Here is a 13,303-nt window from a genome sequence, read left to right on the forward strand (position 1 = left end):
GTACTTGTATTGAGCTCATTGAGGTCGTCAATCCTCATAATCCTTTGTCACACTGCGGTGTATACTGGCTTTCTTCTCTTAATCATCCTCACGTGGTTATCAGATCCTCATCCGAGTGACTTGTAAGATCTTGATGGTATGCTCATTGCATATATATGAGGACCTGATTCCGAGACAGACGTGTATTCTGACTGATTCTTGATTCTGACAAAAATATTGAGGATCTGATTCTTGGGATTCACTGCCATATGCTGTCAATTCACAGCGTACTACCTTGTACCAATGTCTTACAGAGGAATATTTGATAGCTTGTGCTTGAAACTTTCATCAGACAACATGCTGAAGAAGACTGAATATCGTGCTTCAGAAGCTTACCCCCTTAAAAACTTTGCTGGGGAAAGACTCGGTACCTTATGCCGGAAGCTTTTGCGGTTGCTTACTAAAGAAGGCAGACTACCTTGCGCGAGAAGTCATCCATGTATCATACTGAGGAAGATAGATGAATCTTGCCTTGGAAGCTTCTCTGGTATCTTGCGAGGGAAGATTGGGTTGCTTCCACCAGAAGCTTCTTATTGTGATATGCGGACCGAGTACCACATATACATACCATCTTAATATTTCTGATGTTGATTTCCTGTATGAAACAGGGTTTTACTGGACTATCCTCCTTTCTGAGTATATGCCATATATTTGCTTGCTTCCAGGTACATCGAGTTCCAAAATCATCCTCAACGAAAAATTAAACTTGTATCTGAGCCATACCTTTGATAATATTCTGTCAACCTTGCGCACAACTTATCTTCTTGCTGATTTAATCATTTTGTTGTGATGAGTGCACGCTAATGCAAACTTGATACTGACGGTCCATCCAGGATTTCTTTTGCATCCAGACAAGATATTCCCAATTTTTCAGTGCAGTCTGCTGATAATTCCATTTTGTTTAGCTGAGTTTCCAAATATATGCATTTCTTGCTGACTCTTCGGGTCCAGTGTCGGCTGACGAGCAACTTTAATAGGGGAAGAATTTGTAACACCGAAGGCCCAAAGAAAGGAACAAAAGAAACGACTAAAACAAAAGCACACAAGCATCCTACTAATATAATTAATCAAGCAATCACCATATATTACTGCTACTCACACAATAATATGCATGCACACCTAAGCACGCAAATCTCGCGGAAACTCTGGTATTGCGGTCTAATATGCTGTGACAATGTGCATGAGGACGAATAAATGTGTGGAAGAATTGGTGTAAACAGCGCTACACCAAGTGCTAGCTTAGCCAGATAGCAACCTGGACAAGCTCGGAGGTAAGGACGTACTCGATAATCATGTAGTGGGACACGAAGGTCGCAACTACATTATTATCAAGCGGACGGAAAAAGATTCGTACTCGTCCAAGAAATAGGATACCGGGAAAAACTGAGGCTGCTGACATTGCCCTTTCTTGATAACTACGATCATTAAGGGTTGCCAACACGACAAAAGAAAAGAACGACCCGGGATAGACGCATGTCCATCACCGAAATGATAGACGGGACTGAAAGAAAGACATCGGTGCGATACCTGAGCACCATTTTTGCAAACAGTGTCGGGATCACTTGGCATCACTCTGCTGGGACAGAAACGACACCAAACAGCGAAAGAAAAAGGGACTCGAGAAATGCAAAGGTTGAGCTGTAGTGGATCCAAACCGACGCCAGCTACACTCACCAGATAAATCGTTAGTACAAATACTAAGGCTATATGCATGCTATGCAACAAAAAAATGCTGCAACCAAATGCAATAAACAAGCCAGACTCTATACTACCGATTTCTAATGTTCGCGCGGTCTAGGGCGTCCTACAGCCAGACTTGCTTTGATACCAAGCCTGTGTCACCCCGGCTCAGTGAAAACCGGAACGCCCCGTATTCTAGCCCAGAGATCGAGGAGAAGTCTTCTGGAATACGGCACTGCTCAGCATAGAACAAACCAGCTTTCTATTATTACACGAATATGAATACAAGGTCTCCGATATTACAATAAATAACCTCGGTACGGCGACACTACGCCTGCCACTGTTGTTCTATGCAAGCAGCAGAACAACTCGATGCAACGGAAGAACTCTAGCAGCGGAACAACGACAACGGTGGTGAACTCCACTCCGCAGGGACTCTGGCTAGAACACTTATCCTAGCTCGCACGAACGGAAACCACGACAAGCAAGCAATCAAATCCGGCATGACCTGCAAACTGGCATGACACGCCAGGTCAGTACATTGAATGTACTTGCAAGCTCACAATAAACCAGAAGCATTCAAGGCAGACAACAGCATGGCAATTACAGGTTAGGCAGAATTTAACATGATATCATCAGAACAATATAGCATGAACAACTTGAACATGATACAGTTAACACAACATGAACATGGCATGAACATATTAATCCGACAACACTATCATGCAACATGATGTCACTACATGCACCACTTATTCAGCTCGGGCTACCTTGTGACCATCACATGCATCACTTACCGACCTCGGACATCACACAATCATCTTAGGATCAAATCAAGCTTGGTATAAACAATACCGTAGTAATCATTAAATGACCACAAGGAGCTTGATCTTTACTCGCACAACATCACGAATATACAACAACTCGGTATCCTCAATACCACCGTGATCCTTGCGACGATCACAACCCGACCAACACTTGGCCCGTGATCCTTATGGCGATCACAACCCGACCTACACTTGGCCCGTGATCCTTACAGCGATCACAACCCGACCAACACTTGGCCCGTGATCCTTACGGCGATCACAACCCGACCACTAAATGGCCCGTGATCCTTACGGCGATCACAACCAACTTATCTCATTGTTATTAAGCACATTATTCTTATTACTGTTGACTCATGGTGTGTCCTACTTTCGACCTGGGCCCTTATCCGCGGGCGCGGCTATCGATAGATTTAATATACACTCTGCAGAGGTTAGTACATTGTACCCACACTACGGAACCCATGGCCTCGCACTCCCATTCGGGTGGACCAACGGCGTTCCGACAAAACCGATCTACTGCCATGACACTCTCCCGGCCACTCCGACCAACTCCCCTCTGGGCTAAGTCATGGGTGGCCCCGTGTCTACCTCAAGACACAACGACCACCGTCGTGGCCCGTCCCACTCTGGGACCCGGATCCAAAAACTAACTCAACAACGGGCACACAAGGCTTATGTCCGCCTACCTGATCAGGGTAGCGCGTGCCCATAACCTTCCCTCGTTGGAGGCACCGGCGAGAGGCACGACAATAGACCCAGTTAGGACCGTCCCATATCGGTAAGCGTGGTTGCACTGGTCAGCATCGATTCAGCGGCACCATGACTTAGCCAACAGTTGTTCAAGTTCAGTTTAATCCGGTTAACTTGAATGCAAATATACTGAGCCATGATAAAATACATGAACATGATATCAACATAATCATGAGGGTATCGCATAACTATCCACCATATCAACAATAAATCATATCCACTGAGCATGGCATACTGACTAGCATGACCATCACCATTCACCAACATCAACATGTACCACTAGCAATCATAAACATATGAAAGGAGATACTAGCAGGTAGAACATGATAACAGAGTACAAGACAACATAGCACAAAAGTGAACATGCAACTCTAAACATTACCAGAACAGCGATAACCATCTTTTCAACAAGCAAACATTTAGTAAAGATTCAAGTTGAAAACCATGGCTACTGCATGACTATCATGCAATTGGGTATTGTGGCTTGCCTGGGGATGAAGAAGGCACCGGGGAGAAGTGCGGTGAAGCCGCGGAAAGATTTGCCGGAAATAGTTCTCTCTCGGAGGGGGCTGTTTACGTGCAAGGGCAAAAAGGTCATTTTCACAGTGTCAAACCATAGTGAAAATGAAACCAACAGAAAGAGCTCGACGATACGAAGAATGAGCATTGGTTTCACCTTAAACGGAGTTACGGTTGCGGAGTTATGAGGTGTAGAAGATCAGGGACCAATCTGTGAATATTTTCATCACCAACGGGTCCCTGGGAGGAAAAACTGAAAGTGCATAAGGATAAATACGTTTTCTGAAAGTGAAAACGTATTCTGAACCGAAGTAGAAGGAAAATACGTTTTCACAAAAGAAAAGCGTACCCGGGAGAAACCCGTCTCCACTTATCCACGTGGGCTGAGGCGCCTGGGCCAGTGGCGCGTGGGACCCAGGGGCAGGGGGGAGGGGGCCAGCGAGGTCGTCCTCTTCCTCCCGCGCCTCTGTTCCTCCCGTGGAACAGAGCGGGGCAGGGGAGGGAAGCGGCCAAGGGGCCGGCCGGCTCCGGCGATCCCCGGCCCGGCCGAGGGTACCGGCGGGACCGCGGGGCTGCGCCGCACCCGTTCAGAGGGAGCACGGCCGCCGGGGAGGAGAGGGCTGGAGGGGAGAGGCGGCGCCATGGGAGGGCAGAGGCGGCTCGGCGGAGGTGGTGTCCGTCGGAGCAGGGCGCGCCGGCGAGGGCTGAGGAGTCGGGGCGGCTCGCGAGGACGAGGGGGAGGCCGTGGTGAGGTCGGGGAGGCACGAGGAGGCTCGGGACGGCCGGAGGACGCGGTGGCCGAACGACGGAGACGGCGGCCGGACTAGGGCGACGCGGCCACGGAACTCTCAAGCGAGGGGCAATGGGTTTGCGCGAACTGCGAGGAGGTGGGGGAGATCGAGGACAACACCAGGGAAGGAGGGGATGCTCGAGCTCGCCGGAACCAAGGAGGAACCGCGGCGGCCGAGGCGAACAGAGGCGAACTCCGGCGAGATGCCGTGGCTCTGGTGGGCTAGGAGGGACGAGGAGGGGCTTAGGAGCTGCGGGAGAGTCTATGGGTCCTTATATAGGCCGAGGGGAGGCTTCTGGAGCTCACGGGCGAGCTCCCGACCAAGCATTAATGGAGGGCAGTGGCTGGGCATGGCATTTGCGACGCATTCATGGCGAACGGCGACGAGGAAGAGGCACAGAGCGATGCAGAGGCTCACGGGGCAGCTACTAGACATGGTTGGAGGTCGAGACGAGGAGGGAGGAGACGAGCACAGGGACAAGAAGAAGCCAGAGCGTGCAATCTGCATGACGCAAGCGTGATCACCACGCGCACTCGTGCAAATAGCTCGGTTTGGCCAGGACGACCATGTCCAGTGGATTGACCCTAGTGACCTTAGTATATTTGAGGCAATAAATCATTCCAGGGTCAAAGAAGAGATTTGCACTTAGCTCCAAAGTAAACCAGCAGCCAAGTGTTTGTGCTGTGCAGTGGGGACACCAGCTAGGTAACTCAGTAAATAGTTTGTCTGGTGATGATCATACACTAAGGTGACTACGATCACAAGAAATCAGCTTAAGAGGAGTTTAAAGGGTGGTTGCTGTAGAAAGTGACACACTGGTCAGAAATGGGAATTTGGATGATGCACTGACATGGTTGCGTCAATTGAGCTGAAAATGGTTATGGCCCAATTATTTGAAGATATTAAGATGCCCAAGGAGTTTCATGCCATTTGGAGGAACCAAAATAGCACTTGCTTCAGAAAGATTTATTAAGAGCAGAAACTTGGAAAAAATCCGCAGGAAATGGTCAAAGGGATTGAGCCACAACTTGGTGTAGGTAGGTTATATGGATACTAGAAGGTATAGAAAACTTTACAGCCATAATGGAGTAAGATAAAATATACTTGCTTCACAAACTGAAAGTTTGACCAGAAACTAAGAATTGAAGTTGTGCTCACATGGAGGCATGACATGAGCTCACCTTTGGTGGAGGGCTATGATATGATGATATTAGGGTCCATGCAAAATTTCAACTCATTTGGATATTCCTAGCTTGTACCTCCTTCACAAAGCTTCTTTCTGGACAGAAACTTTGAAAAATCATAATTAAACAATTACTAGGCAAATGAGGTTGCATTTTGGCATGTGGTAATTATATGGACATGAAAATATGTCCAAGGAGTTTTAGGTCAATTGGGCAAAGGAAAATGGCACTTGCTTCACAATGTGCCATTTAGGGCAGAATAGGAAATGAATTATTGGAGGATTATTTTTGAACATGGCAATGAAAAGTTTTGCCATATTTGATCACGATATGACCCAAACAATTTATGAGAATTATTTGGGAATTTTTGGAGTGATGGAAATATAGGTTGCTTCACAACCTAGGGCAATTTGAGTTATTCCTTTAATAGAAAAGGAAATATTCCCAATAAAAAGAATATTGGGATTTGGGCTAGGATGAAAATGACAGGGTTTAGGGAAAGATTTGGGAATGACAAGCCACTCTGGAAGCAAAGAAGAGGGCATCTTCTTCAGTTTCCAGACCACAAAGCCACGAAAAAGAAAAACTCACGCAAAAACCTCGGAAAAACAAAAGAAAAAGAAAGGGCCAAAAATCAGGCTGTCACAAATCTCGAAAAGTGTTCAACATGTCGAAGTTGCGCCTAATCCATAGCTTTTCAACGGTATATTACACACCTCATTCCGATAAACGGTTAAAAAACTAGAGCGAAAACAGTACCGAAAAAACAACGCGTGCAGTTTTTTCCGACGAGAAGTTCAGTCGTGTGAGTACTGCAGCACACTTGGTTCAAAGAATGACGTGCACTTGCGTTGAGCGCGCAGTGCGGAAGTGTTATCAGAATAGTTATTCTGCTAATATTAGCAGAATAGACCGGCTGTATATACATCTGGGCTATTCTGTTACGCGTAACAGGATATTATTCTGTTACCCTTTTTGAACTGACGGTTTCAGGCGGTTGTACTGATGTTTTCGAAGCGGTTGAACTGATGCTTTCATTTGTGTTTAACAGATCGTCTTCTTTAGTTCAAAAACTTTTTGTAATTTTTTTGTCGGAACGGGGCGTGTAATATACCGTTGGAAAGCTCTTGACAACCATATTTCAAGTATATTGAACGTTTTTGCAAAATCATTATGGTTTAAGAGCAGTTTTGAAAAACCATTTTTTTCAAAATCGAAAACATGAATTGTATTTTGGACTCAATTTTCAAACGGTTTGTCGGAATTGAGCAAATAAGATGGTGTTGGAAAGCTGGTGAAAATCCGCATCTTCCATATATGTATTGTTTTTTCTAATTCTATATGATTTAAAAGAAATTTGAAAAAGGTGAAATTCTGGGCGAAACGTATTTTCCCATTTTTTGCAAACGGTTTGTCGGATTAACGCAAATGATACGGCGTTGGAAAGCTATGGAAAATGCACAACTTTTTCGTATAGAAATGTTTTTCTAATTCCTTACGGTTTAAAAACGAATTCGAATACGGTCAAATTTGATTTTGAACGCGATTTTTTAAAACGTTTGTCGAAATATGGCAAATAATATACCGTTGGATAGCTATCGAAAATGCGAAACTTAGTCATGTTGAACGTTTTCTCTACTTCACAACCGTTTAAGAGTAATTTTGAATACGGCATGACGGATCCTGCTGTTTTCTCGTCTGAAAAACAGAGTAATCGTACTGATATATGTATATGTTTTTACTGAGCTATTTTTTGTTGAGTAATTTTGAATGGTTCCAAAAAAGGGTACTTGTACTGATGCTTGCATGGTTTTGTACTAAGCGTGTTTTCACTAACTAGACTTTGCTCTGTTTTTTGGGTAATATTTTTCTCGTAAGTTTTCAACGGTTTACTGTATCGTCGCCCCTGTACTTATATGGTTTGTATCATCGAACTGAATGATATTTTATTCAAAAAGAAAATGTGTTTGTTTTGTTTCTTTTTTTTAACTCAACATTTTTTTGACAACGTTGTTCTGAACTTCTCTCATTTTACGACTTGTACTGAGGTACTTACTAAGCAGGATTTTCATGGGGTTTTTTTTTTGCTTGAACTTTACAATTTGAATTTCTGCCATTTTTTTATTCCGAACGGACCACCGTTTTTAACTCGTACTGAGGTACTTACTACGCCCGAACTGGGGTGGCTGTCGCGTGTCTCGGCGAGGAAGAAGACGAAGCTCGGGGGCGAGGCTGGATTCGGCCGGCGGCTGGTCCGGTCGGTAGGATGCTGCGCAAGGCGGGGGGTGAACACATCAATGGACACATGTACTACATAACAATGTGCATCTGTACTATCCATAACAAAAAACTAATCTATTACGCTGTGTTGAACTTATAACTTTTTTAGCTGTGAACTTGTTGTATTTTTACAATGCCAAAGCTAGCAAATAGTACAAGATTCACACAACAAGGGGCTAATTACATAGAGCAGCTGCACTAATACAACGGTCAGATCGGTAACTAGTAGCTAGTAGCAGTGGTTACCAACACACATACACATAAATTGATAACAAGGTAATGTACAAGTTCATGTACAGTAACGCTACAAGTTCAAAAAGAAACCTGAGATAATCCTCACATATTAGTTTTTCTGTAAACAAAGAAAAACCGATTAGACATACGGTCAATGAGTAATTTTAAATTGTGCTGAAGGCACACAATAAAGAGTCGTCATTCTGTACATCCTGACATAATCAAATAGACTGCAGAATTTCCCAAGCGAACTTCCACATGTTTTTGTGAATTGAACCTTATTCATATTTTACATAGAAGAATTTGCAGTAGCATTTTTTGTGCGGATGGAATCTGCTACATAGAGAAATGGCAACCAAAATTATGTCACTTGCCGGCTAGCATCCATGAAAACTGAGACAAAATTGAGTCTTGTAGAAGATCAAAGTAATAAAACACTTGCTGCATCCATCAGCAATTATGCATGACCAAGCAATGTGCAAAGCAAAGGCGCTGGTGTTCTCCCTGTGTGTGTGCTCGACTTGGACGGATGTGCAGCACTTGGTGAAGTTGGTGGCCGCGACCCGTGATTCTACTCGTACTGTTTTCAACACTCCACTTGGACGGCTGCCAGCACCCCTGCTGGACGAGCTCGTGCCCAAGTCCTAACAAGCACCTACATAACATCAAAATTTTCAACTAGAGAAACATGATTTTTTAAGCCTTCTATGCACTACAAGACATCAAAAACAGCATTTATATATAGCCTTCTATAGCCTGCTGGACAAGCACCTACATATAGGGGAGTCAGCAATATAATGACAGGTTAAAGGTTCAAAGACTGGTGATTTTACAAGGCCTCTCAAGTCTGAACTGATATGAACTCCTTTTTGCCGAGCTACTGATTTTTTTATATATAGCCAGCTATCTTTTTGAACACACACATTGAACCATTTGTGGGGTTCTTAACGAGCTGATGATAAAAAACATGTTGAACTGAACTTTAGGTTTCAAGAAGTACCGAATGCTTTTGGGTTCTTTTATGTACCTTTTTGTTATCTTATTTCTGAACTCCAACTCACAATTAAAATCACAATACACACATGTACTACGGTACTCTGATTGTACGATTTCTCGCAAAACCATGGGAGTATACTCTGTTCACATCCATTCCGGGACTTTCTTTCCAGAGAGTGGAAGAATTTAGGACAAATGAGATGCTACTATGGCTCGATCAGCGCACGTTGATTAAAGGGAGTACTGATCATTCATGCTGCCCTGGAAGATCAAAGCCAGCAAGTTACCAAGGATGGGGATTCGTTTTGGTGTTTTTTATGGGTCTGTTACGCAAACATTTCTTTGTTTCAGAACTGGCAATAGAATTATGAATGTCTGATTTGAGAATCGAATTCAAAAGTGAATCTATATATCTGGAAGAAAGGCAGCACATCAAGAATGTTTGATTATGTAAAATTTGTGAAAGAGAAGCTACTATCGGAACTCATGTACCCAGTACAAGTTCGGTTTTGAAAATAAAATTAACAGTACAAGAGATAAGTAATGAGCTAATGCAGCTCTTGAAAATGCTGTTCTAATTCAACGCTAGGGAAGTAAGAAAATATAACATTATACGCCATCAATGACTAATCGTAGTACAAAATGTTTCTTTTTCGCACATTTTTTCTGGGTTAAGTTCCTATGGCTAGTAGCTATCAAGGATTCAAGTGATCTCTCAGCAAAAGTAATTTTGTACTCCCCATGTAGTAATACCTAGACTTGCTGTCACATGTGTTCTTTGTCATCCACAACACAACAATGTTTCTCTGTGCTACTCTCTCTAAGCTACTGAATGTCAATACGACATTTGTGTTGTAACACATTCATCAAAATATTACTGCCTACGAGATGAGAGATGAGAGAGCAATATTACTGCCTACGAGATGAGAGATGAGAGAGCAATATTACTGCGTACGAGACAGAGGTTCTGCCTTCTTCCGTCAGGTCTGAATCAAAGCGGCACTAGTTCAATTCAAAATAAAATGTCGGTTCAAACAGGAGGCACGGAGATCTTCGCCGTCGGGAGATGGAGAAGAGAGATTTCGAGCAAGGTTTACCTCACGATGACCGGGAAGGAGGCGCGGGCGAAAGTAGGCATTGCGACAGTGAACGGCCTCCGGCGGCGGTGTTGGACTGCTGGACGCAGCGGTGTCGAACCACCCACCTAAATACTTTTAAGCACCTACGAAGCATCAAAGTCACAAGTAAAACTTGCAGTCAGAGGATTATGTGGAATTTCAATTTGTACAACTAAATACTTTTAGCCCTTGTACAAACACAAGAATCTGAAGAAAAAAATGCTGGCCCTCACTTGCATATACCAGCAGGCACCTACGGAGCACCAAATTCATAACTCCAAAATACCAATATTTGTGCAGTTTCCCAAACTTCTCTCCATCAGTAGAGCATCACAGTTCACTACAAGAAATCAATCAGCAGCACTGCAACAGTGATGATGTAGCTAAGGGAGAGAGAGGGAGGCACGAACTGGGGTCCAGCCTGGCTGCGGAATCCTCGTTCTGGTGCCGTCAGGTACGAAACTTCAGCAATGTACAGGAGCTCATCGCTGCAGCAGGAGATCAAGCCTGGGAGGGCACGAGCAGCGTCACGGAGAGGAAGGAGTGCGCCAGGGGTCATGGTGCGCATGAGGCCGGTGACGGAGCATGCAGTGACGCAAATGGCAGTGGTAGCAACGCACGCAGTGACGCAGGTGTCCGAACTGACGGCCGCGACAAAACTCGGCCAGCCTGAAGCCATGGGGTTGGACTGATGGACGCAACGAACTCCGCCACCTTGGGCTGTCGTGGGCCGCGGTGGCTCTAGTAGAGGAGCTAGGCGTCCATGGAGGAGCCGCAGGCCGGCGAGGCAGTGAACTTGCACATGCAGATGGAGTGAACTTTTCAAAATTGGATCACCTAATGTCATAGCAGTCCCCACTTAGGAATTTGCAGAAACAACTAGCATGCAACAGAGAGAACACTTGTGTATGGCTATGGAAGAACACAACAACCAGTGGCAGTCTATTGAGTACTATTTGTAGAAGGATAGTCAGGGTCCAGGAATCAACTCCATTTTTCAATCAACTCGTATTTGATCAGTACTAGTAGTACTGAACAATAAGTATAGATTTGTAGCAGCGGTAAGGAATCATTACCATGAAGAGGGCGACGAGGTTCACGTTTATTTTGGCCCCTCTTCGTTGTTGAGATCGATGATGATGAGCAGCAAGTGGGGGAGGGCCGCCGTGATCTGCTAGGTAGGAAGCAGAGGAGGCCATGAGGGCACCTCAGATCGTCGGAGGGAGGCCGCCATGAGGACACCCGTGTTGGCCCACTAGCCGAGAAAGAGGAGCATCGACGAATCTACACCAAGGACACAAAACTATGAACTTCATGAAAAAGAAATTTGAATGTCAAAGAAGTTAGTGTGTGAATTGTTCTGATATAAAATTTTCGTATTCTTAAGAAAGGTAAAAGGCCTACGTTGGCTCCATTTGCAACACGACGACGGAAGTAATTTATCAGAAGATTTTGACATTTTGAGGCCATGCCTTTTGCTTGCACAGCAGTAAGTTCAATTATTTTCTTCTATATATGCTCAATTTGGTGATGAGTTTTTCTGGCAACTTATTTTGGGGGCAATTATTAAGGTAAAGGTGTTTACCACATGTAAGTGTTCAATATCTTTTCAACAATTCAGAGAGTACAAACTAAATAAATATTGATAATCGATCAGCGAGCATGCATCACAAAGCAAATATTCGAAGCAAAATGAGATGGCATTTACATAGACGAAGCAGGCTGCTGAATCAAATCACTGATATAGTAGCATTTTTACATAGACGAAGCGGGGTAGCACACATATAGGCTGAACTATTTTATTTAACTGTCCAAATTTTTGGGTCACCCGAATTTGAATCGCACTAGTTCTTTTCCTGTTCAATTAATTTTATCCGAACTTTACTGTCTCTCATTTTTGAACTGATGTGATTTTTTTGCCAAAACTACAACCAAAATTACGTGTGCTGAACTACCATTTTAATATATAAACCTAATTGAGTTTCTGATAGATACTCAACTGTTTTGTAAACATATAGCGAAACTAAATTCATAAACACAAGCATGTTCGGCAATCAATTTTTTCTCTTGAATATGCAGAGGGACACACCTTGTTCTTACGGTCAGATTCATACATCTGGGCAAATAAGTGCGTATAGGAGCTTCAGGACAAGGTACATCGGCACAAGTTTTCGTACATCTTCTTGTTGCATTGAAAAATGGCTTGTACGTAATCCCATCGACAATGCATCAGAGTTGAACCTGTAGGCACACATTCTATACATGAACTTGGACGAAACAAACGCATGAATGTCTGAGATAGGTGCTTACCAAAAAGCAATTCATCCTCGTAGCTCCCCGCACATGGATTTGGACTGAAGCATCTTGGTCACCGGACTGCAGGAGAGGGCGGGCCGTGGCGCGAGCTGGGGGGCAGGGGAGGGCGGCGGCGCGATAGGTGGCAAGTGCGGGAAGACGGCGGCGCGATGGGGGACAGAGGAGGAAAGCGGCGGCGCGAGCGGGGGCCGGGGGAAGAAGGCGGCGGCGCGAGCGGGGGCCGGGGGAGGAAGGCGGCGGCGCGAGCGGGGGCCTGGGGAGGAAGGCGGCGGCGCGAGCGGGGGGCGGGGGAGGAAGGCGGCGGCGCGAGCGGGGGCCTGGGGAGGAAGACGGCGGCGCTAGCAGGTCGTGTTATGGGCTTCAGCGGGCCATTTGAGTTGCTCCGGTTGGTTTTTTGGAGAGTGAAAAATTGCATCGCGCCCTTATAAGAGCTGATAGTAACAGAATATTATTCTGTTACTAGTAACATCGCCCTATTCGTCACCCTGGGTGAGGAATAGTTATTCTTCACCCCCTCCCTATTTTGACATCAATGCACCGTATTTTTACGTTTTGTAAATTTTGTCTTA

General features: G+C 44.8%; 1 long non-coding RNA gene across 2 annotated transcripts; it reads right to left on the reverse strand.

Moving 5' to 3' along the window:
* Window positions 1-8,450: 8,450 nt before the first annotated feature.
* Window positions 8,451-13,099, reverse strand: LOC109758549 (uncharacterized). Of its 2 annotated transcripts, XR_012202008.1 has the most exons (7): window positions 12,729-13,099; window positions 12,508-12,659; window positions 11,495-11,702; window positions 10,829-11,255; window positions 10,652-10,758; window positions 10,398-10,522; window positions 8,451-8,959 (listed from the first exon to the last, which is right to left on the reverse strand). It is a non-coding gene; the product is annotated as an uncharacterized lncRNA (long non-coding RNA). The 2 variants fall into 2 exon arrangements; XR_005770794.3 differs by lacking the exons at window positions 10,652-10,758; window positions 10,829-11,255.
* Window positions 13,100-13,303: the final 204 nt, after the last annotated feature.

The sequence above is a fragment of the Aegilops tauschii genome, chromosome 2, assembly GCF_002575655.3.
Source record: "Aegilops tauschii subsp. strangulata cultivar AL8/78 chromosome 2, Aet v6.0, whole genome shotgun sequence".
NCBI classification, from domain to species: domain Eukaryota; kingdom Viridiplantae; phylum Streptophyta; class Magnoliopsida; order Poales; family Poaceae; genus Aegilops; species Aegilops tauschii.